This window comes from Humulus lupulus, chromosome 1 (genome assembly GCF_963169125.1).
Source record: "Humulus lupulus chromosome 1, drHumLupu1.1, whole genome shotgun sequence".
NCBI classification, from domain to species: domain Eukaryota; kingdom Viridiplantae; phylum Streptophyta; class Magnoliopsida; order Rosales; family Cannabaceae; genus Humulus; species Humulus lupulus.
In genome coordinates this window covers 267,409,885-267,436,343 of record NC_084793.1, presented here as the reverse complement: position 1 = coordinate 267,436,343, position 26,459 = coordinate 267,409,885, and the positions used below count along the sequence as shown (strand labels likewise).

The following is a 26,459-nucleotide window of genomic DNA, read 5'->3' as shown; positions in this document are numbered from 1 at the left end:
ATTTATTTTCAAAATTATATTAAATAATTATAATTTTTTAAAATTATAATAAATTAAATATTTAATTTCGAAATTTAAATTGGTTTTAATTAATTGGTAGAATTAATTAAATATCTTTATTTGAGTGGGAGATAATAATTTGATAAGTTCAAATTAGATTTGAATTTAAAGATTGATATTTATTCAAATAATTAATTATATTTGATAATTAGTTAAAAAGATTGAATTAATTATCAGGTTGTTGGATTTTTATCAGATAATGTAGTTTGAATAAATAATTAAATAATCATGGAAAAATCAAATATCCATAAAATATAGGGTGGTACATGACACACACAGTCCATGGACTGTGTGTGGCGTGTGCTACACAGTTTTTAGGAATATATTTTTTCAATTTTATTTATTTAATTAATTAATTAATGGAAAATTCAAAACTTAGTTTTTTTTTTATATTTTCATTAATGAGATAATTAATTAATTAAAAGATAAATTGTAAATTGGTTACAAATTTATTTTTTAAAATTAAATATTTTCTATTTAAGTTAGACTTATCAGAAAATAAGAAGAGAGACTATTATCCACTCTAAAAGAAAAGAACAATACTTTTCTATCTCTCCCTTAAAAATAAAAAGAACCAATCTCAGACCTATTCTCTTGAACTCATGTGTTAAGTACATCAAGTAGAATCATAAATTAATTATCCTTTATTCTCTAAGTGCCCACACACTTCTTGAGGTGTAGAGAACGTTGTGGAAGATCTTGGTGTGAGTACATGGGAGCAGCTTGGATAGGAAGTTCGTTCAAATTACGAAAAGATAGAAAGGACACTTGATAAGCAATCAAGAAATATGTTTTCTATTCTTTTCTTTCTTATGATTAATGTATGTATATTAATGGATCCACATATTTAAAGGTAGTTTAAATATGTTATAAATTTTTTTATTGTACACTGGGCCAACCCACCACCATTCCGTTGCGTATTAAGAAACTCGTTCCTAACAGTCTGCACTTATCAGATTGCTGGCCAACATGCATTGTAGAGATTTTCAAATCTCATAGGTTGTTTCAACAGTTTCAAACTTCTTTCTAAGCACATCGCTCATACTAGCAAGCATATAACATTTGACCTTATTGTTAGATAAGATCCAATTATCATACTTCTCTCTAGCAGTTTTGGCAGCAGTGAGAGCAGGAACCTCAGGACAATCGTCATTAAGGACAAACATGTGGTTTTCACATATCAAAACAATGTTTGTGTTTGATTTCCATTTCATGTAGTTATCACCATTCAATTTTTCATTAGCAAGTAAAGCATTTGTAGGGTTTGGATTGGACACATTGCTGAAAATTAAATACATAAAATATAATGAATTAATGCATATAATAAATATCAGTTTATATTTGGAATAGTAAATATGATACATGAATGCAACACATAAAATAACACACAAAAAATAAGTACTAGTCCACGATAGATTAATTTAATAATTAATGGACCGCCTTAGTGTAGGTCAGATTAATCACAAATTAATCTTGAGACAATATCTCAACTCCATAAGTGAAAACTCAAAAGCTCCTTTTTTCTCTTTTGACATATGAATTGTCGTTAGTTTAGTCAAGATGCACTAGTCGTGCTCGAAAGCCTAGATACATATTCGGAGTGTAACCCATTATTTTTCGATCAATGACTTAACTCAAGAGTGTGCCCCTTAGGGTCAGTCAAATTTGAAATACATCACTAATCTTATTCTCTTATGAGAAGTCAATATTAAGATAAAATAAACATATTCGGAAGCCTTTCCTTAGGGAGGCCGCAAACAGAGGCGACACGAGGCCTTTCCTATGCCTCTCGGCGTTCAACCAATAATGGAGACCATGTGACTTATTCTCATAACTCCATATCCCAATCACTATTTTAAAATTGTGTTTTTCTCAAAATCAATATTTTTCAATTTGGTTGTAAACCTAATTAAATTAATTTTACCAACTGGTATTCTAATAAATACTAATCCAATTATGAAAAATAAATAATCGTGCTCTAGATTTTATTTTGGCTTTTTAAATAGAATACCATTTTATTTAATAAAACAATTTTATTAAATAACAAAATAAACAACTTTAAATTCTTTTTACCATCTTAACTAATTAAGACTAAATTAATTATATGAGTTATGAAATAAAAACATATAATCAATCCTAAGCATGTTTCTAAAAAACATGCATGTTTAATATGTATTGTGTGGGTAATATGTATGGCATGTTATTATGCATGATAAAGTATTAAACAATTTAATCATGTTCAAGAAAATAAATAAATGCGGGTTGAGTGCTTTGGGTACTTCTAGAAAATTACAACACTTGCAAAAAATACACAAAAAGAATTAAACTAACTAAGGCATAATAAAGAGCAACTCCTTTGATCTTTGACCTCTTTTAGTCTTTGGGCCATAACCATTATAAATATCCATTATGAATTAAATAATCTTTAAATTATTTTAAACAACTTTAAAATAGTCAAACATTGGGTTTTAATACCCAACAAGTTATTGAGGCCCAATTAGAATTTGGACTCACCACAATTAACTAAAAATTATAATTAAAACATTTTAAATTATATTGGGCTTAAACAGGCCCAAATGGATAATTACACATCCATTAGGGTTTGCATGACACAAATCCTAATGGGTGTGTCAATGGTGGGTGGCGGCTGGCAGCCATGAGTGGCTGGCAAGGGTGCAGAGTACAGGCAGAGAGGCGCGCAGGGGTGCTGGGTGTAGGTGCGCAGGAGTCGTGGGGTGCAGGCGCGAGGGGCACTGGACGCAGGCAATGGCTTGGCGTGGTATAGGGCAGCAGCTTGGGCCTTAGGATTCATGCTCGGAGCTCGGGCCATTACAAAAATTTATCCAGAATTTAAATAAATTAATTACAAAATTCCTATGCCCAAAATGGCTGTAATGACCCAAAATCACTTATATGGCTTAAGGGCCCTGATTAGTGTGTCGGGAAGGCATAATTGGCTTATGAGTGAATTTATTGATTTAATGCATGCTTGTATGATAGGCATGCTTGTATGATTAAATGAATTTAAATGTGGTTAAATGTTTTATCTGTGTGAACCACATTATTATGTGGGTAGATTTGCAAAGTACAACTTGAGGCGATCCTAGGGAGCTAGATAGCGGGAAAAGTCACAACGGGGCTTAATATATGACTTTGGATAAGTCAGGGGTATTTTAGGTATCGGGTAGTTATCTAGACTATCGGGTTATGGAAATAAATATATGGAGATATATTTGAGGATAGGAAGCCTAGGCGGGAATATTGGGGAAATTTACCGTTTTTCCCTCGGGGACGTTTTCGGTACCCCGAGCCTCGGGATTGACTTAACTGGCTAGGATTAGATCAAGTTAATGAAAAACAAAGGAATAAAACACAAACCGACCCATGCTCTCTCTCCTTTTCTCTTCTCTTTTCTCTCCCAAGAAACTACAGAAAACCTAAGGGAATCAGCTGGGAAAACTCTATGTTTGAGCTGAATTAATGAAGGCTTAGCTTAGTTCTGACTAAGGGTCACTCAATCAAGATTAAGGTAAGAGTTGAATTGAATTGAGTTTTTGGGTGTTAGAACTCTAAGTTTTTGGTTGAATATTAAGGTGTTTATGATTTTGATGTTTAAGGGCTGAATTGAAGATAAGTGCTTGGGTTTTAGCTCAGAGGTTGTCAAGGAAGTGGTTCAGCAAAAGAGGTAAGCTTCAATTCGTAATTTAGAGGTTTAAATTTGAGTATTGCATGACTGATTTTTGTGTTTGAGTTGCTGGGTTTCAGAAATCAAAAATGGAACTTTAGTAGGTTTTTAGGCTGAATTTCTGTTGGATTATGTTGTTAGAGTCATGATAAAAAAATTGTGATAAAAGGGTTTTGAGTTAGGGTGCTTTGGGTTGGTGCTGGATGGGGTTAGGATGCTAGAAATGGTGGATTTTCTGGGCACGAAGGGAAGGCTCTGTTCTAGAGCGATGCGACCCTACGAAGCAAGAGAGCCAGGGAGGCTCGGCCAGGGGAGAGCGCCGCGGCGCCCTTGGGCAGGGCAGCGACGCGTGTCTGCTTGCTGAGGGCCTTGGACTCTGTTTTAGGGGCGGGCCGCAGCTAGGTTTCAAGGGTCGCAACCCTTAGGTACATTCTTGAATATTTGGGGGTTTTTTAAGCGTGGGAATCTAGCCTAGGGTACTCGGGATCGATTTCACCACCGTGCTTGGCAGAATTCGATGTCCCGGAAGCTAGTATTGTACCCAGAAACCTTTATTTGAATATTAATGGAATCCAAAACCTTGGTTGTGACTAGGTGTTAAAGCTAGGGCTCGAGAACGGATCGTACTCGAGGAACGTCGCTCATAATCAGTGAACGCAGAAATTAAAGGTAAGAAAAATGCACCCGGTTGTGTACTTGTAATGGGACTAAGAGTTCCTTAATATGTATGCTTGAAATGATGGTATTATGCCATGTAAACAGTGAACCAACGGCCTAAGAGTGCCAAGGATTACACTAGCGCACAGGGCGCGGCTTGGCCACTGGTAGCCGAGGATAGCTTATTATGCACTGAGCTCGGTGTAAGCGGGCCGGAGTCAGTGGGTTAAACAGAGGGTGCGGCCTAAGTTGTCGGCCCTGACTATTATGTGACCTAATTGTTAATTGTGATTAGTTGCATCATTGGTTATGTATAAGTGCTGAATGGTTAATGTGGAGTATTAAGTGTTTGATCATGCTTAAAGAATTGATTGTCTGTTATTATCGTTTGTGATGCATATTATGTTTTCTTGCTGGGCCTTGGCTCACGGGTGCTACGTGGTGCAGGTAAGGGCAAGGGCAAACTCAATCAACCCTGACTAGGAGAGCTCTGCGAGCTGAATGTACATGACCAACTGCTTAGCCGCCATGGTTAAGGGGAAGGCCGGAACAGGGGAACAAGAAATGTCTGTTTTTGCCATAGAATGGCTGATGGTTATCTGTATTTTGGAAATTCTGTAAACCAACTTTTAAACACTGTTCCTTTTTGGGATCCCATGTGTAAACTGTTTAAATTTTATAAAATGTATCTTTGAGACCAAAACCCTTTTTAACCCTAGCACATTCATGGTTAGTGACACGTTTTTATTAAAAGACTTGGTTAGCAAGTCCTGCACCTTTACAAGTACACAGTGTAGCGGTCTTGGCTATTCAGGACGTTACAATGGCTTACAATTTTTGTATATCTAGAAAAAATTAAGAACTGTTCCTAACCCAAAAACACCATGAAAACCAACCCTTAAGAACATAAACGATTTATACATAAACATTCATCCATTCATATATTACACATAATATAAAAAATGCATATGATACCCATAGAGTAATTACCATATGCAGGGATTAAAGATGGCTATGGTACCAATTGTTAGGAACAGCTCCTAGTGCTGTTTACCGAGTTTTTCGGAAACGAATAACTAACAGAATAATAAAAAGATAAGAACTGTAGAAATACTGAAATTTAACTAAACAAACAGTGTTTTTACGTGGTTCAGGCGTTAACAAGCCCTAGTCCACGAGTCGATGTTATTATACTTGGAAAAGGTTACAGTAAGATGGCTGGTGCATAAGAGCTTCACACACTCACAATGTTTCTCTCGGGTTCTCTTGAAGAAGATGAAGCTAGAGAGATTTTGGTAGAGTTTTTGCTATGTGATCTCTCGGTCCCCCCTCTTCTTGTAAAATGAAGGGGCCTTTATAGCTAGGGTTTCGGATTAGGGTTTTTCTCCACGTACCTGGGTCTTAATTACACCAGCCATAAATAGGGGATACAATTACTGTAGTCGCATGGCTACAAGACTCTATGTGGATATATTTACGTGAAAGTATGGGGAACACACAAAGTCAGCCGTCTTTTCCAAGTTGTCAGCGGAACAGTAGGCGAAAAGGTACCTTTAGGCGTGCTGGGATGTGTGCGGCTTTGTCCTGACGGGCGTGTCAGGCGGGATCCTGTGTCATACGGATATCATTCCAAATATGCCCTCTCCCGGACTCGACAGTTCGGTTTTGTTCTGTGCGAGGCACGGAACTGTTTCCGCGGAGACCACTCGAAGGGCCTCTCCTAGAAGGGGCCTCCCCGAGGGGTATCCTTCGGGAGTCCGGGAGAGTCAACGAGTTTCCGTGTTGTGCTTGCTTGGAAGAGTAATCTGGATATCAAACAGGGGAGGCGAAGCCTTTCTGTCCATCCGCGAGCTCTGGTCACCTACCGTGAAAGACATCGATAATTCTGCTTCCCCGAAGTCATCAATCTAAACGCTATCCGGAAACGTGGATAACATTTACCCCCAAGGTCGCGGAGCTTTGAGAGATCCGGGAGCTTGTACAATCAGTTTCTTAGACTAGGCGAGGGGGCACCTTCTGTGTTCCCGAAAAGGTTCCTTTTTCCCGCCTGAGTATTAGTATGAAAGAGAAAAGGAATTTCTTCTGTTTGAGACCAAGTACTCAAGTGCGGCAAGGATCACGTGTCATTCTGGGAATGGTTCTGCGACCAAGACGTGTGCGTGAGGCGACTGGTTGAGGATGCGTGCGTCAGTCATCTGACCAATGATTTGACTATTTTTAATGGTACTCAGGGCCCGAGGTGGTGTAATGATGGGAAATAAATACTTTATTCCCATCCGAGGAGTCATAAATAGGATCGTCGCTTCCTCTCCAGCCGTTGGATCTGATGCACACGGAATGGGAAGAACGGGACCGTCCATTTGAGGAATTCGAAACGGCCTCTTCCCTGCTATAAAAACGAGGGAAAGGACCTTTCTTCCTCTTTACGCTTTCAGATTCTCCATCTTTAGGATTTTCAGATTTCCAAACCTTCGAACTCTCAGGCTTCCCAGCTTACGTTCCTCCGAACTTGCCATTTCTTTTGGTAAGTATCTGGAAACTTTTCTTTTTGATTTGGCAGTGGGTTTATTCCCCGAAGTTCCTGGTTTGAATCGCCGTTCATCTTTGCAGCTTTTACTTCTCGCGATCGTGCTGTGCAGTGATCCAGTTACTCCTTCAACCTCCACCTACCCGAATATCAGTAAGTATTTCTACTTTGCTCTTTCCTCCCAAACCTTAGGTTGTTGGTAGTTGTTAGAGTAGAGGTTTCTGCCATTATTGCTTATGTGCATGTGATTGATTGTGAGTCGATAAGTAGCCTTTTCTGCGTGTTTTGGCGATTTGCGTTTGGAAAGTCGTCCCTTGTTTTGCTGTTTTAGGGCATAAGCATGAACGCCTTTAGGGTGTCTTTCTCTGGAAAAACACTTCTTTTGGTGGGCTTAGGCTCGGGGTCTGAGTCTGGTTCCTTGCTGTCCTTCGGGTGGCATGGTGCCAATCCCTCGGCAAGCTCGGTGGGAGCCTCTCCAAGCAGTTTTCGGGGAGGGTCTCCCCGACGCCTTTGATACCACTAGGGTATGGCAAGGGTGCTGACTGCTTAGAGTGTTTTCTTCTTTCTTTCCTTTTGTCCAGTGACGAACATCTCGAAGGAACAACTCCTTGCTGCGGGGGAGGCTGAATCTACCCAAGAGAAGGGCTCTCCTGTCGCTGGTGGAAAGGGGAAAGGAAAGGCGAAAGCGGTCGCGGCTAGCCCACTAACCTCCAATAGTTCCATCTGGGAGATGGACCAAAAACCGAACCTTTTCAGGAATTATGGCATGCTGGAGCTGTATTCCTCTGAGGCAGGCCTGAAGAACATCCCAGGTCTGATGTGGCACTGTCTGTCGGTGCTGGGCGAGTCAGCTAGCCAGAGCCACGAGGGCTTTGGTGCCTGGAGCTGGGCACACATAGTGTGCGGAGCGCACTTGCCCCTAAGGAGTTACTTCGCCAATTTCTGTGTGAAGGCGGGGATTGCCCCCTTCCAGTTAATTCCTCCCAGCTACAAGCTCTTAGCGGGGTGGTTCATATTTTGCAAGTCCCGGAGACTGGAAGCTCCTACCCCGGAGGAGGTGCTGTACTTTTATGGGTTGAAGTCTCAGCCTATGAGGGGTCACTCAGACAAGGTGGGGTTTTACAGGCTAGAAAGGCACCCGGATGTGATGTGCCCCACTTGTCATACCGCGAGGGTTCCAGACCTCCGGGAATACTGGTTCCTGACGACTGGCTTCCCGCTGAAGAGGGTGCCAGCCCTATCTTTGGACTTCAAAATCCCTGGTAAGTGTTCCTTCTTTTCCTTTTCAACTTTGTTTCTTTGCGTTTGATTTGCCTTTTGGGAGGATCTCTAACGCTTGTATTTGATTTTTGCAGAAGTCGTTCCGCGGACACCTCGCTGCGCGGAGATGATAAGGAGGTCCAAGTTCTACGAAGGGCTTTCTGAGGAAGAGTTGAGAGTGGAGGGACTTGTGACCTCCGAATCGTTGAGGGAGTATGGGTTACTCGCCTCCTTCCAAAATATCGAGCCAGTAAGTGGTAGGGGGCAGACTCAGGTGTCGGCTGACATCCGGGAGCAGATTGCCCTGGAGCTGTCTAAGGTGATCACCCAAGCCGCTCGGGACGAAAATACTCTATCTCCTAGTTGGGCGGAGAGGTTCCCCGACCCCCAGCCGGAGGGAGAGGAGATCGAGGCTCGCCACGCCGCGGCTTACCCTAACGAAGGGGCTCCGGGGGCTAGTTCCTCCGGGAGAGGTAAGACTAGTTTTCGATTGATCCACACCCCCAGCCTGTCTGAGGTTTCCCAGACCTCTCAGATGGGGTTTGATCCCCGTTTCCTTAGGCTAGATCCGCGTAGGATACCTTTCGACAGGTACTGTGATAGGGTAGATGAGCTCCTCTGGTGTCTGAGTGATGGTAGTCTGCCAGAAGGTGTCATCATGGTTGACCCTTCTTCTCTCAGCATGTTCTTCCCGGACTTCAAGGAGTACGGGAGCTTCCTGGAGCAGGAAGCGATGTTTTGTTTGGCTCGGGGAAGGCCATCCACGTTTCTCGTGCATGGTCGTCCCTTTCAAACTTTTCTTTTTCTTGTTTCTTGTTCCCTGCTGGCGGGCTTGCTTGTACTTTTATGTTGCTGATTGTCTTGTCTTCCGCTTATCTTCTTTCTTATTTCTTGTTGGTTCGTTAAGCTTGCTTTGTACGTTTCTTGCAGAGTATCCCGAAGCCAAGATGTTGGGGAGGGTTACTTTGCTTATTAAGAAGGCTGCCACCAGCCAAGACCCGCCCACGGGGAAAGGACGGAAGACCAAGGCTGGTAGGGGAGGTAAGGCTGCCTCCCCCAAGAAGACAAGTGGCGAGGCGCAGGCGTCTCCGAGGGTAGAGAAGTCCCCTGCTGAAGGGCCTTCCGAGACTATGATGGTCTCGAGTAGCAGTAGTGACGGGGAAGGGCTTGTGTTTCCCGTGAGGACAACTGGGGTGAGCAAGCGTCCCGGAGAAGATGCTGAGGGTGCTAAGAACAAACGCCTTAGACACTCTTCCCCCGGTCGAAGGCAACAACAACAGCAACGACAGCAATTACAACTACAACAACAGCAGCAACAGGAACAAGAGAGACAATCACCAACGCCGCAGCAGCAGCAACAAGGGCAATTACTTCTGCTACCGCAGCAGCAAAAGCAACAGACCGGGGCCTTAATACCCCGGCTGCCTCCTCCTCCAGCCCAAAGGGGGTCCACCCTTCCGGGGTCTCCGTCTTCTCAGGCAACCAATCTTCCCCTGCCTGGCCTGAAGTTCCACTTTCCGCGGAAGCCAACCAGTTTTCCCGCTGCCCTCCTGGAGGGTGTAAGACGGGCCGATAGTTTTTTGAAGAGGCGGCTAGAGGCGGAGAAGGCCGTTACTCAGGGAAGGGCAGATAACTTGTCTGCCGTGAAGAGGGCTGAGCTGGCCGAGGGGGTGAGATCTCCTCACCCGGCCGGAGCGGTTCTGGATGGTCCAGCCTTGGAGAAGAGGCTGGTGCCTAGGCTCGGACGTGCATTGGCGCCGTTCGGAGCTGAGATGATGGAGGACATGGCCCTGAGCTTATGCGAGCTCAATTCTGAGAAATGGGCCATCAGCAGCAGCAAGGATCCGCTGTTGCTGACACACGCTGTGAAGCAGCAACTGTCCGGGGTAAGCCATCAGTTGTTTATATATATATATTTTTTTTTTTGGGACCACCTGTCTTTTGGTCCTGCTTTAGCTCATTCTGTTGTCTTTCCTTGCAGGCCTCTATGATCGCGGAACGCTCGTTCCGGGAGGTTGGTGCAGCTCTGGTTCAGCTGGAGGAGAGCCAACTGGCTCGCCAGGCCTTGGAAGCGGAGAAACAGAAACTGACCCAACAGGCCTTGGGGGCTTCGGAGAAGATTGATCAGGCCCGGCGCACGGCTGAAGAAGAGGCGGAGAAGAAATATCTTGCCAAATATCAAGAGTACCGGGCCAAGGCAGAGAATGAGTTTAGACAACGGTCGGATGGGATTAAGACCGAAAACTCCAAGCTCCGGGAAGAGCTGTCCCAAGCCAAGGTGGAGAAAGATACCCTGGAAGCCCGCTTGCAATCAAAGAACGATCTCCTCCTTAAGCGGCAAGAGGAATATTCCACTCTTCAGAGTAAGCTGCACGACGAGGAGCAACTCCATAAGAGGAGCAGGGATCTCGTGTCTATGCTTCAGTTGGGGCTCGCCGAGAAGGATAAAGAGATCGGGGCTTTGCAATTCACTGCCAAGGGGCATGTGACCGAGAAGCAATCCGTGCTGAACCAAAATAGGGAGCAGCGCAAGGCGATTGATTCTCTTAAGGGGGAGCGGGATGCCTCCAAGGCCGAAATGGAAAAATTGAGGGCCCAACTAACTGCCGCGGAAGCACAGCTGGCAACCTCCGAGGCGGAGCGGTTGAAGGAGAAGGAGGATGCTGAGGTGATACTGAACAGGACTATTAATATATCGCATGTGGTCCTCATGCATCAACTCTGGAAAGTGAACCCGGAGGTGTTAGGCTATCTGGGAGATGATGCCGAACCCTCGAGGGAGAAGCTACTCGTGTGGGATCAGGGCCCAGAGGCGTACGTCCAAACTTATAACATTGACGAACGTGCTGAAGCTCCTGAGGCGGGAGATCCCGGAGAGGCGGGGACCTCTGAACCTTCTCATGACCAAATCCCTCCTTCCAATGAGCCGACTCCGCCAGCCTCAGCTGAAACAGATGCCCCCGAAGCTACGGTCGTGGACGCTGTAGTTACCCCCAATGCTTGAAGGGGTTTTATCTTTAATTGTTTTTCATTTTGAGTTTTTCATTGCGGACATTTTTTCCATAATCATAGCATTCTCCTTTCTTTTCTGCCGAGTTCTTTATTTATCTTTGCGCTTAGGGTAGACATTTATACGGTAGAAACTGTTGTAGGGGCGTATGGGGTTTTGGTTCCAACGGCCAAAACTTATGCACTTCCCACTTGAAGCTTTAACGGATGATGTCTTTCCCCACGTAGTTTCTAGGTTACGAAGGTTTTCTGGTTCCAACGGCCAGGCTCCTTTCACCGTACTTTATCTTTCCTGAGGCAAATAGCCAATCCCGGGACTTGTAGTTATACTGTTCGCTGGGATTGCTAAGGTGAGTCGTTCTATTGTTTGGAACGGGAGTTCTTTTGGTGAGCGTCGCTAGACTTAAGGTTAGATCTTTGCGAAGCAAAACTAACTGTTGTTGCGAACCTCATGGTGGCTGGCTTCAGGGACCTGGCATGGAGCCCTGCGAGGCTAGATCCGCGCGAAGCAAAGCTTTAGGGCGCTCGCGGATCTTGCCATCTTTTGCCTTGCGGGATCCGGAGCTAGAGCATGCGAAGCAAAGCTTTACAGCGCTCGCGGATCTTGCCATTTTTCGCCTTGCGGGATCCGGAGCTGGAGCATGCGAAGCAAAGCTTTACAGCGCTCGCGGATCTTGCCATCTTTCATCTTGCGGGACCCGGAGCTGGAGCTTGCGAAGCAAAGCTTTTCAGCGCTCGCGGATCTTGCCATCTTTCGCCTTGCGGGACCCGGAGCTGGAGCTTGCGAAGCAAAGCTCTACAGAGCTCGCGGAGAATTCTGCAAAGGACTTGTCAAGGAGTTGGGGGTGTTTTGGCATAGCTCTATGAACGTGCCTCAACCCCCAGTCCCGTCCATCGCTGGGCTACACAAGAGATAATTCTCATGATACATAATGGCAGGCATTTCTGTGGCAATTTTCACTTAAGCACATAATCCACATATGACACGTAATGCAAGCATGTTCATGGCAACAAATAAACCTAAGCTTAGCAATTAGAGCAAAACAATTTAAAAACTTCAAACACAATGCTAACACATAAGTGGTGTTCTGTGTACGTTTTGTTCAAGGGGCGTATGGCTAAGCCTTAGCCATGTATACCCCCCAAGTGAGCGTGGGGTCCGGACGTCTCCGGACCGCGTGGTCACTTGTTAAAACGCAGCTTTGAACATAGGGATAAAAAGTGCAGTAAAAGCGGAGTGAATCCCTCCGTGTTTCATTAAAATAGCCTGCTAGGCGTTAGTTTTACAACAGGGAGGATTATTTCCACATTTTTCACTTTTGTTATTTTCACCAAGGACTTCCGACTGGATGGTCCGGGGCCTACTGGTAGTAACGGCGGAGGTGCTCCGCGTTCCAGGCGCGCGGGACTTTAGATCCGTCGAGTCTCTTTAAGTGATACGTCCCATGGCCCACTTTTTCTTGGACTTCGTAGGGGCCTTCCCAGTTGGGTCCGAGGACTCCTACTCCCGGATCCTGCGTAGCAGGAAATACTCTCCGTAGGACAAGGTCCCCAACTTCGAATGCACGGCTCTGGACTCTCGTGTTAAAGTGTCGGGCTATCTTGCCTTGGTACATTTTTAGTTGGACCTGCGACTGCTCCCGGAGCTCTTCGATCATGTCTAAGGACTCCTGGAGGAGGGCATGGTTCCGGGTAGGATCGTAGGTGTCTTGCCTGTGAGAGGGGATCATAGCTTCTACTGGGATGACGGCCTCGCAACCGAAGGTCATGGAATAAGGCGTGTGCCCCGTCGAAGTTCTCTCTGTTGTGCGATAGGCCCAAAGTACTCGCGGAAGTTCTTCCGGCCAGTGAGCCTTGCAGGCTTGGAGTTTTTTCTTCAACGTGGTCTTTAATATTTTGTTTACAGCTTCCACTTGTCCATTAGCCTGGGGTCTGGCGACTGCGGAAAAGCTTTTGATAATTCCATGCGAAGCACAGAAGTTCGTGAAGTGTTCACTGTCAAACTGCTTTCCGTTGTCGGACACAATTTTCCGTGGAAGCCCAAAACGACACACTATATTCCTGATGACAAAATCCAGTGCTTTTTTAGATGTGACCGTGTTCATAGGTTCAGCTTCAGCCCATTTGGTGAAGTAGTCTACCGCGACTATGGCGTACTTCACTCCACCCTTTCCAGTGGGGAGGGAACCTACTAGGTCAATGCCCCAAACGGCGAACGGCCAGGGGCTGGTCATTAGGGTAATTTCCGTAGGCGGCGCTCGCGGAACCTTGGCGTACCTCTGGCACTGCTCACACTTCCTGACATAATCCACACAATCCTTCTTCATGGTGGGCCAGAAGTATCCTTGTCGAAGGATTTTTTTGGAGAGGCTCAGCCCGGAGGTATGATCGCCACAGAAGCCTCCGTGAATCTCATGGATGATGGTGCTGACTTCGGTTCTGGCAACACACCTAAGGAAGGGTATGGACAACCCCCTGCGGTAAAGCTTTCCATCCATAACCACGTATCGGGGAGCTTGATACTGGAGCTTCCTTGCGTCAGCTTTATCGGTGGGGAGTTCTCCGGTGGTGAGAAATCTGAGGATGGGTCCTATCCAGGAGTGGGAATGGTCGATGATGGCGTTTATCCTTCGCGTCTCAGTACTGGGGGCTTCTAAGTGCCCGATGGGGACTAAGCCATACTGTTCAATCTCCGGGTCCGTTGCAAGCTTGGCCAGCGTGTCCGCGAGTGAGTTCTGGTCCCGGGGGACCTGGCGGATTTGGTAGCCTTTGAAATGCTGCAGTAGGTCGCGGGAGAGAGACACGTAGGCAGCCATCCTTTTGCCTTTCGTCTGGTATTCCCCGGATATTTGGTTTACCACAAGTAGGGAGTCGCTGTACACTTCGATTTTTTGGGCTCCGACTTCTCTGGCCAGTCGTAACCCAGCTAACATGGCTTCGTGTTCTGCCTCGTTGTTGGATGCTGGGAATGCGAAATGGATGGCGCTCTGGAGCTGATGCCCTTGGGGAGATATTAGGATAACCCCCGCTCCAGCTCCTTTTTCATTTGAGGCTCCGTCTACGTAGACCTTCCAGGTGGGAAGTTCCGGGACAGGATCTTCTGGGAGGTCATTCATTCCCGAGCACTCCACAATAAAGTCCGCGAGAGCTTGACCTTTTATGGAAACACGCGGTTGGTAGTGGACGTCGAACTAGCTTAGTTCCATGGCCCACTTAAGCAATCTGCCAGAAGACTCGGGCTTCTGCAGGACTTGTCGGAGAGGGTGGTTGGTGAGTACTTTGATGGTGTGCGCCTGGAAATATGGCCTCAGCTTCCGTGAAGCGATCAGCAAGCAGAGGGAGAGTTTCTCGATCATCGAATATCTGGACTCGGCGTCCAATAACCTCTTGCTTACGTAATACACAGGGAGCTGGATACGGCCATCTTCCCGGACGAGAGCGGCACTTACTGCGTGCTCAGTCACAGCTAGGTATAAGAACAACGCCTCTCCTTCGACCGGCTTGGACAGAATGGGGGCTCGGGTTAAATGTTCTTTGAGGTGTTGGAAGGCCGCTTCGCATTCGGGGGTCCACTCGAACTTCTTGTTCCCTCGCAGAACATTGAAGAAGGGGATACACTTGTCGGTGGCCTTGGATACGAAGCGGCTGAGAGCAGCTATCCTTCCGGTAACGCTCTGGACATCCTTATGCTTCCGGGGGGAAGGCATATCTATGAACGCCTTTATTTTCTCAGGGTTGGCTTCCACGCCGCGGGAGCTGACAATAAAACCGAGGAACTTCCCAGACGAGACCCCGAAAGTACATTTCTTTGGATTTAGTTTCATCCCGTACTTTCGGATCACGGCGAAAGCTTCCTCAAGGTCGTTACTGTGGTCCCCGGAGGTCTTGGACTTTACCAACATGTCGTCCACGTACACCTCCATGTTCCTCCCCAGTTGGTCCTTGAACATTCTGTTTACCAGACGCTGGTAAGTCGCCCCAGCATTCTTCAAACCGAAAGGCATGACCACGTAACAGTAGACACCCTTATCCGTGAGGAAGCTGGTGTGTTCCTGGTCCGCGACATGCATCTTGATCTGGTTGTATCCGGAGTACGCATCCATGAAGGATAAGAGTTCGTACCCGGAAGTAGCGTCCACCATCTGATCGATTCGCGGGAGAGGGAAACAATCTTTCGGGCAGGCCCTGTTTAGGTCCGTGAAGTCAATGCACATTCTCCAGGACCCATCGGGTTTCGGGACCAGAACTGGGTTGGCCAACCACACGGGATAGTGCGACTCCTGGAGAAAGCCTATGGACATCAATTTGTCCACTTCAGCTTTGACGGCTTCGGCTCTCACTGGGTCCAGCGGCCTCCTCTTTTGGCGAATTGGAGTTGCAGCTGGGTCTATGTTGAGTGCGTGGCACGCAACATTGGGATTAATCCCCGTCATATCAGCGTGGCACCATGCCAGGATATCCTGATTATCCTTCACAGTGGCCACGATCTTATCTCGAACGGCCGACGGCAGGTTTTTCCCCACCTGAATGACCTTGGTGGGTTCTCCCGGATTGAGGATCACCTCTTCGACTTCCTCCATCGGCTCTATTGCTTTCTCAATTCCCACTCTTGGGTCGAGTTCGTCAAAGTATGCCTCCTGAGCATCCCTAGTTTCTGGCAATACTTCCGCCAAAGGAATGGCAGCAAACGTCTCTCGGACCGTGTAGACGGCTCGGACGGAGACGTTATAACAGCTCCGTGCACTTCTCTGGTCTCCTCGGAGGGTGCCAATACGCCCATCGTCGCAGGGAAACTTCAAGCATAAGTGACGTATCGAGGTTATGGCCCCACAATCGATCAGGACCGGTCGGCCTAAGATGGCATTATACGCCGTGGGGCAGTCGACCACCACGAATGTGCTATGCTTAAAGGCACAAGCGTCGCTTTCTCCTCTGAGGGTGACCGGAAGTTGAATTTTGCCTAATGGCATGAGTGCGTCCCCATTGAAACCTTGAAGCTGGATGGGGCATGGGGCCAGGTCCGTCTCGGTCAATCCGATCGCGTGGAAGGCCGCTTTGAAGAGGATGTTCACGGAGCTTCCGTTATCGATCAAGATCCGTGAGACCTTCTTATTGGCAATCTGGGCTTCCACCACGAGGGGATCGTTGTGGGGGAAGTGCACATGTCGAGCATCGTCCTCCGTGAAGGTGATGGGAAGATCCATCATTCGGGGACGTTGAGCAGGTGATTGGACCAAGGCGCACATCTCCTCGGCGTGCTCTAACTCCCTCAAGTACCTCTTCTGGGAGTTGCGGGTGCTTCCGGCAAGGTGTGGTCCTCCGGAAATGGTGGCGACGTGTCCGTCAACGGGTGGCGGAGCAAGGCCGGGCGGATATGGGTTGCCTGGCCCTGGAGCCAACAAGGCAATGGGCGCCGGAGCAGGTGGAGGAGGAAGTGCTGGGAACTGAGACCCGGGAGCTTGGGGGTGACCGGCTCCAGAAGCGCTAGCGGCCCCCCTCTGTCCCGGTGAATATGCAGCTCCGTGAACTACCCCCTGTCCGGGATAGATTATGGGTATTCTCACCCACTGACCGAGGTGTCCCGCTCTTGCCAGGGACTCGATCTCATCCTTCAGCTGAAGGCACTCATTCGTGGTGTGCCCCACGTCTCCGTGGAACTCACACCTCTTATTGGAGTCTCGCGGACGCCTTCCTCCGTGAGACACTTTCAGGGGCTTCCTGTAGTTGACCATATTACAGGTCGCCCGATAGACATTCTCTCGCGAGTCTATCAAACTGGTATATTCCGTGAACTTGGGCTCATAGTCCTTTCGGGGTTTCTTTGAATGGTCTCCCCGGTTGGAGTTTCTTCCGCTTCGTTTGCTCCGCGATTAGCTCAAACTTCGTTCCGGGGCTTCCGCTTGCGGCTGCGGCATGCTAGGAGCGATACTACATCCGGTTTGTACTGCTCCATACCCAGAGAAATGGGTTTGACCCGGCGTCTGAGCAGACGCGGAAGGCCCATACACACTCGGAGTGAATCGGGCTCCTGGAAGCGTGAGGGCTGGTGCGGGAGCTTGCGAAGCAAAGCTCGGCGCAGTCACGGAAGGGGTTGGAGCTGGGGGAACTCCAAAGGCTTGCTGGTAGGCATCCTCAAGGTTGATGATTCCCTGAGCTTTTGACATGAATTCGGACAGGGTTTCTGCCCGTCTCCTTTGCATTTCCCCCCATAGCAGGGAGCCGACAGTAAGGCCCGATTGAAGGGCGATCAGCTTCATGTCATCGCTGACCTTGGTTTTTGCAGCAGCTTCCATCATTCTCTGAATGAAAGCTTTGAGGTTCTCAGTGGGTTGCTGCTTGATGTTGGTTAAGGAACCAACCTCCATGTCGTGGTCGCGGGCAGCAATAAACTGCCTCCTAAACGCGGACTGTAGCTCCTTCCAACTGTGGATTGATCCGGGAGCTAATCTTTTCCACCAGTCCTCCGCAGACTTGGTAAGGGTGAGTGAGAAGCACATGCATTTGGCGTCCTCACTGACGCGCGCCACTTGCATCATTTTATTGTATTTAGCTAGGTGGGTACGCGGGTCTGTCCTCCCATCATATAATTCTATGTGAGGCATTTTGAAGTTATCCGGGAGGGACGTTTCCGCGATCCTCCTAATACATGGTTCCGGGTCTTCCTCCTCAGAATCTGACAGGGCCCCACTTTGCTTCCGGACCAGCTTGGTCAAGGCAGCAATCTGTTCCTCGAGCCTCTTCGTATCACTTTCCGGGAGGTCACGTCCCCGGAGCTTGTCATTAATATGATTTTGGAGGTCATCTCCGCGAGGCCGGGCTTTTTCCCCTTTGGCCTTCTCATACTTGGCCTCCAACCTTCTTCTTAGGTCCACCGTGGACCAGCTATCTTCGGAGTGCGAGTTCGCAGCTCGACCGTCCTGATTGACGGAATCACTGGGGCGGTTGTTCCTTCCCCTAGGCCTGGGTGCCTTAGCACCGGGCCCTTTAGGCACAGAGTGCCCCCTTGGGGCTGAAGGGCGTCTGGGCTTAGGAGCGCCAGAGACCTTCTGCGCGGGGGGGGGGGGGGGGGCAGTCGGCCTGGTGATTCACGCCTTTAGGAGGTGCAGGGGCGTCAGCGCGCACAGGCTCTCCAACTTTTTCTTTGCCCTTGTTAGGGGCGGCTTTGGATGGTCCAGCAGCGGCTGGATCCGGCATGGGGGCATCAGCACCACCTCGAACAGAGGTATCCTCGTCCGAGTCGCCTAGATCTCCGAACTTACTCTGGAGGCGTTCTATCATGCGTTGCATTCTTTCGGAGACGCGCTCCTGCTCAGCAAGCTTGGCCTTAGTGGCCACCAGTTCTTCGGCTACTTGGACCAGTTCTGGGTCCTTCTCATAGTAGCAGCCGTCCTTGTAATAACCGTCTTGGACATACTCTTCTTCGTCTTCTAAGTATGTTGTATCTTCGGTACTGACCTGATCCTGGCGGGATGTCGGGTCTTCACCTCGGTAGTCTAAGGGTTCGCTTTGCACCACATCTTCCATCACGGTATCGGGGTTGACCGTAGCATTTTTGTCAACAGCGGATTTTCGCGTAGTCACCATCTCTTTAGTACGAAGTGAATACAAAAAACGTACACAGAAAAAGAGCTGACTAACAACTTCCTACAGCTCTCAATGAAAGCACCAAAATGTTTACCGAGTTTTTCGGAAACGAATAACTAACAGAATAATAAAAAGATAAGAACTGTAGAAATACTGAAATTTAACTAAACAAACAGTGTTTTTACGTGGTTCAGGCGTTAACAAGCCCTAGTCCACGAGTCGATGTTATTATACTTGGAAAAGGTTACAGTAAGATGGCTGGTGCATAAGAGCTTCACACACTCACAATGTTTCTCTCGGGTTCTCTTGAAGAAGATGAAGCTAGAGAGATTTTGGTAGAGTTTTTGCTATGTGATCTCTCGGTCCCCCCTCTTCTTGTAAAATGAAGGGGCCTTTATAGCTAGGGTTTCGGATTAGGGTTTTTCTCCACGTACCTGGGTCTTAATTACACCAGCCATAAATAGGGGATACAATTACTGTAGTCGCATGGCTACAAGACTCTATGTGGATATATTTACGTGAAAGTATGGGGAACACACAAAGTCAGCCGTCTTTTCCAAGTTGTCAGCGGAACAGTAGGCGAAAAGGTACCTTTAGGCGTGCTGGGATGTGTGCGGCTTTGTCCTGACGGGCGTGTCAGGCGGGATCCTGTGTCAGACGGATATCATTCCAAATATGCCCTCTCCCGGACTCGACAGTTCGGTTTTGTTCTGTGCGAGGCACGGAACTGTTTCCGCGGAGACCACTCGAAGGGCCTCTCCTGGAAGGGGCCTCCCCGAGGGGTATCCTTCGGGAGTCCGGGAGAGTCAACGAGTTTCCGTGTTGTGCTTGCTTGGAAGAGTAATCCGGATATCAAACAGGGGAGGCGAAGCCTTTCTGTCCATCCGCGAGCTCTGGTCACCTACCGTGAAAGACATCGATAATTCTGCTTCCCCGAAGTCATCAATCTAAACGCTATCCGGAAACGTGGATAACAAGTGCGCATCAGAAATTACGGTAATGGTAGTATTGTATACAACAATTTTTTTCTTCATATAAATAACTTTATATGAGGATCCTTTAATATGCAATATGTTAATCAATATATAATGTGTATATGGAAAAATAATACGAAATGATTTACGTCTTGTAGCCTATCAAGAATCATTGGATCATTTCGTATATATTTCGATCTTCCTATCCTTACTAGAGTATTCATACCTAGATCTTCCAAGACGTTCTCTACGCCTCAAGATGTGGGTGGGCACATAAAGAACAAGAATCAATTTTGTGAATAAAAAATATTCTCAACACATGAGACTCTTGATTATAGACTAGAGAGAAATAATTTTTCTTTTGTGAAAAAGATGATAGGTTTTTTTTCTCTCTAAAAACTTCTTGTTCTTATTTTCTATCATGTAGAATATATATAGACATTATTATCACAATAATAAATAAAAAATAATCATCTTTAGTAATAATAATGATAAAAGACAAAATCTTACATTCTATTTTAAAACCCATTATAAAATATTTTATTAATTAATTAAAAAATCAATAACTGATCACATCTTCTTCTTCAAAAATGAATACAATGGCATATCCATTTGTCTTTCTTCTCGGACATTATGTGCATACTCATCTTCTTCAAAATGAATCCATCTTCAGTATTAGCCAAGAGTAAAATCTCTTGGACAACAAGAGACTCTTCTTCTACTTCGACTTGGGTAGGAGGGTCATGGACTTCACTGACCACTGCTAAAATGCCAAAACATTAACATAAAGCAAACCATTTAAGAAAAACTAGTCACAAACCTCATGTGTACCCACTGCCCAAAAAGATTCCCCACCAATAAATACAAATGAACCACACTCCACCCCACCCATAAATCCTACAAACATCAACTTTATTACGTATACTCCACAAGTTCTAAATAATGCAATATATACAGCAAAAGACAACCCATAATAAGAAGATGGGACCAAACCAAGGTTACAGGGTCAAGAAGAAGGACCAGCTCTCAATAAAATTCAGTGTCATCTTTATCAAGAAGCACACACTTCTTTTAGACAAAAACATAAAAAATAAAGACATACTTCCGCAAAAGCAAAATAAGAAGAATAGAGATTAGTCCTGAGGAATCCTATGACTTACAACTGGGCTGTATTAGTTGATTCGAAAACTTGCACTTCCATTGAGAAGTCGAAATCTTAGTTTAATTTTGGGAGAAGGTCAAAATATGGGTTAGATTTTAGCATTTGTAGACTTCTCAACTTCTCTCCCTATTATCTATTTTTTTCTTCTTGAGTTTATTTAATTTTATTTCTTTTTCTTTATCTATTTAATTTATTTTATTTTTTTGAAAAAAATAATAAATATTGGCCACAATTTAACGGGCTTTTAACAATTGGTATTAACGAAACACTATTCTAGCACATTCAGGTACTTTATCATTACACACACTGATGTGCCAGTTTGGTATAGCCAATCACATTTATTAAAATTGAGACCTACTGTTTTAAAAAGCATTGATACGTCACTGTGTATAATATTTGTGTACATATTTTGAGTACACGTATCATTACTCAAAGAAAAATGGGCACTGTAACACACCCAAATAAAGTAGTTTAGCCGCAATTTACCGTAATAATTTCAAGAACACCTTGGATATGAGAAATGATATTTATCAGGGTAGAATTATTTGTACGAGTTGACGTGGCTACACAATTATATATTAAAATAAAATCTGTCATTTATGAGGGTCCCACAAGTAATTTGAATCTAAAATGTATTTTGTTTTTCACACTATTAGATAATTTAATTAAAATATGTCACTAAACATACATGTAGATTTCATTTAACTCTTCTTACCCACCTGCATCATCTTCATCCTCTATTACCACAACTCCTAAAGAAAAGCTTGTATATTTTAAGTCTTAAGTTTTTCTTATATTAAAAATATAAAAAATACACATAAAGAAAAAGTTCCATATTTTTTTATTGGTAAAAGCCTATAAGCCTTATGTCCTAGGTTAACCGCTGTATCTATCTCTTCTTCTTTAATCCTGATATTTATAATAAAAGAGATGTATGCATATGAAAGTAATACATTTATGAACTTCTTTATTACAATTTGAGGTGGGAAATACCACTAGGATTAGGACTAGGGTTCAATTTTAAAATTAATTGGTGTTAAGTGAAGTAATATTTTTGTATATTGTTGTTCGTATATATTTTTTATGTGAGATTTTTTTTCACATTTAATACGCTCCCTCACGTTTGAGCCTGAAAATGTGACATTATGAACGATCTTAGACACAATAGGACCGAACGTGAATATTTGACAGAATGCCACAAAACTGACTCAGGATATTTGTGGGAATATAAGACATCACAAAATTAGTCGGAAAATTTGTGGGTATACACGCTGTCCGAAATAGGTCATAAAATCCAACACGAATCGACATATATTGGAAATGTCCCAAACTGAGACCAAAAGTGGAATGTAGTGAAAATCGAACCTTCTCTTGATACCATATTAAAATTTGAGGGAGAAAATGCCACTAGGATTAGAATTGATGTTTTATCTTAAAACCAATTAATGTTAAATGGATTAACACTTTGCTTTATAAAAATATTATTGTTCTATATATTTTCAAGGTGAGATTTTTTTACATTTAATATTCTGCTCTATACTTCGAAAATTGGGATATCATCAAAATCCCAAGATCAACCAATATGGTTCACAAATCAATATATAACTATTTATGCTTAAAAAGCTGGGTTGAAAGAAGATGTATATTGGAGGTTCCTGGACAATCAGATCCTAAACAACTACAAAGCAACTTACCTTAATTTCAAGGCCAAAGTTGGTTTCGTTTATTAATCTATCTTTGGGTTCCCGAAGTTTGATGGGGCACTCTTCAGCCAGGAAAAAAAAATTTATGACCGTATTTGTCTGAATTTCTTCCCTTACAAAATATACATATATAAGCTAAAAAAACATTATATACCAATAGAGATTTGGTCTCTTTTCATGAAAGGATAAAAATAGTCAAATATACAATTTTTAAAACAAATTCTATAAAATAATAGAGAAATAAATAGAAATCTCTTTTTCAGTTTTGAAAAAAAAAAAAAAAGAGAAGGAAATATAATTTTTAAGAAATAAATAACAATATGTTATTTAAAAAGCTTTGACCAATAACAATATGGAATGTGTATCGTACTAAAATTCCAGCGTGATGCATCTGCTCCCTTGGATATATATGACATGCGACTTACACAGTTAACCTATTGACTTTTTTTTTGGTTGGTCATGTAGAAAAGCTTTCTCCACTCAACGATCATTCGAACAATTCAATGAGTTTTAAGATAGTCAAGAAAATCATCCACGTACTTTCTCTGTGCAACCTTGTCTCCAAATATCGGACTCATCTCTTTAACCTTATCTCTGTAAAGCTTCCCCTCTTCTTTCTCAAGCACCATTTTCAACGACTCGGACACTGACTCTCTAGTAAACGACCCGTCGTTTTCATCTCTTGGCACTGAATATCCAATCATTTTCTCCTCTAAAACTCTCGCATTCAAACCTTGATCATTTGTGAACGGCAACAACAAAAGTGGTATCCCAAACTGAAGCGCTTCCACCACCGAACTCCACCCGGAATGAGTCAAGAATCCACCAACCGAGTCATGACCCAAGATCTTCAGCTGAGGAGCCCAACTCCTCCGCACTATTCCACGTCCTCTAGTTCGATCCTCGAACCTGGTTGGAAGCTCGACTGAACTGAGATCAGCCTTTAAGACCCAGAAGAAAGGAAGCCCACAAAGCTCTAAGCCAAGAGCTATCTCAGTGAGTTCACTTTGACTCGGTACGGCCTCGCTCCCAAACGCTACGTATACGACAGAACGTTTTGGTTGGACGTCAAGCCAGTCCTTGGTTGACCTCCAGCTGTCGTCGTCTTCGCCGGCGCCGGCGCATGGTTCCGGCGGAAGTTGACCGATGGGAAGAACGGGTTTCCCGAGAATATGTTCCATGAGGTTTAACCATTCTGACTCCAACTCCCAACAGCTTCTAACGTCCACCACGTCGCAACCTTTGAGCGATTTGGCCATGCGGTAGCCAACTGAAATATCGTCGATGATTCTGGAAATCTCAAACTTCCGAAACGCAACCTTTGAGGGGAAGGGAACCCACTTGGGTGGGATGATGAAATCTTCCGGTTCCGTGCGGCTATCAGGGATCTCGGCACCGACAAATCCCAAAACGGCAGCGTTGAATATACTGAAGTAGGCGCTTCGGATGTTAATACTTCTGGCCTTGTCGGGTACCCAATAAGCCATAAAGTCGAAGAGAAGCCATCATAGGCACTTTTGAGGAGTGGAACTTTTTCTCTGGGCAAGTCCGACGTTGATTCGGCGTCGTTTGGGAGATTATATTCTGAAGAAGGCAATGGAAGCTTGACCAAGTTTATCAATGGTGAGAGGTCTGGAGGGAGCTTTGGAAGGCGTTGGATGATTCCTGGGGTTGATAAGAAAGATATATGGTGACCCTTCTGAGCAAAAAGCTTAGGAAGCTCTAGGTATGGAAGTATGTGACCGAAGGCCAGCCATGGAAACATAGCTATGTGAAGCTTAACATCTCTTTGTTCTGTCATGACCAATGACGAGTCAACCCTTGAAGAATCCATGATTACTTTTCTTTCAACTAATTGGCTTGAATTAGATATTTGTAATTTATATAGACGTTCAAAGAGTAGTTTTTTTTGTTGTTGTTTTAATCAATGAATTTTATGCACGCTTTAATTAATTTATAGAAAAATGATTATTTTTATTGAAGGAAAAAAATTATAATTATAATTAATTAAAATAATTTACTTAATTATATAATTTATTATTGATTTCTTAACATTAATACAACTTTTCACCTAACTTTCTTTGTGTTGAACCTTTTAATTGATTAAAATATTAATTTTTATTTTGTTAAATCTTATTCGACTTCACTTGTTGCTTATTATTCACATTTGATTCCACTATTCTTCAGATGTGAAGAGCAATAGTTAATGTAATTATAATTGAACGTACGTACTGTTCTCTCTTTTCAGATAAAAACATAAGAAAAAGAAAAAGTGAAAGACTAGGACAATAACTGCTGTAGCGACCGGACAAAATTCTGTACCTCTCAACCCTGTCTCATTAATTAAATATTGAGTCATTGACACATCAGCTGGCAGAGGTAAGAGACTATAGACGTTTTTTTACTTTTCTGTTAATACCTAGCATTAATTATTTCATTTTTCTTTTTCTATTTAATAAAAAAATGGTATGATCTAGCAATGAATAACTGCATTCATCTTCTACTTTTAATTTAATTTTATTTATTTTAATCCAAAACGAGTACCTCTTTCATGTACCCAGTGGCTGAAATCGAATAAGATGAATTCGGGTTTGAGATTTGAAGGAAGCTTCGAGTTAGGGACTAACGAGATCCACGGTGGTTAGGTTGTTCATCAAATCACTCACATGCCACAAACCGTCTACAGTGTACCAAATTGCACTATATTTTACAATTTGGAATTGCAGTTTGTATTTTTGGCAAATTATACCGCGTGGTGCAATTTATGATTTTAAATTTTATAAATGTGATGTAGTCGGTGCAATTTATGATTTTAAATTTTATAAATGTGATTCAAACGGTACTGCATTCTTATATATATTAATTTTTTTTATATATATATATTTTAATTTGGGATAATTGCGGTATAAGTACCCAATGTTTGGGTTTTGTACGCGGTATAGACCCAATGTTTATTTTTAGTGGCAAAAGTACCCAAAATCACTAAAACTGTAATTCCGTCAGTCTCCTCCGTTAGGCAGACACGTGTCACGTTTTTATTGGTCCAAATCATAATTATTTTTAAAATATTATTGAGTTGGACCAATCACGAAGTGACACGTGTTGGTCCAGTCATCATGAAACGGAACCTAACGGAGGAAGCTGACGGAATTACAATTTTACTGACTTTGGGTACTTTTGCCACTAAAAATAAACATTGGGTCTATGCCGCATACAAAACCCAAACATTGGGTACTTATGCCGCAAATATCCCTTTCAATTTTAATACATTTAAACTTAATGCATATATATTTATATAATATAATATACACAATATCTAGAAAAATTATTATGTTTCATAGGATGCTAACACATATTCTACTTCAACATAAAGATGTTCATCCTTAATCAAAACTTTTACTTCTATACCATACTTTTAAAATGTTATTAGTTTGTTGTATATTTATTTTTTTGCTAAAAGTTTATTAGTTTGTTGTATATATTTTTTAAACACTCCCTAGTTATGAGTTTAATTATGAATCATTATTAATTATAATGTTTAATTGTTAAATTATTTGGCAATAGGTATAAACCGACTACACCGCACTGCATTTTTGCAGTGCGGTTTATGTGGTATGAGGACTATGCGATGCGGTTTGGAAAATTGGTCAAACTACATATGCGGTACGATCCATTATATTGGTAAAAAATAAACAGCATCGTTCGCACCGCGAACACCCCTAATGGAAGTCATAAGAAAGATTTGGAGATGGAAAGGAACGTCGGCAGTGCTTTCGGCATCGGGAGGAGGGCCTTCAACGTGAGTCACGTGGATGAGGATAAATGAGATGAGGTTTTG

The 26,459-nt window shown here is 44.0% G+C and overlaps 1 pseudogene; it reads right to left on the bottom strand.

Annotated features, from left to right (window-relative positions):
- Positions 1-22,919: 22,919 nt before the first annotated feature.
- On the bottom strand, positions 22,920-24,604 carry LOC133806408 (UDP-glycosyltransferase 91A1-like; annotated as a pseudogene).
- Between the last annotated feature and the right edge of the window lie 1,855 nt (positions 24,605-26,459).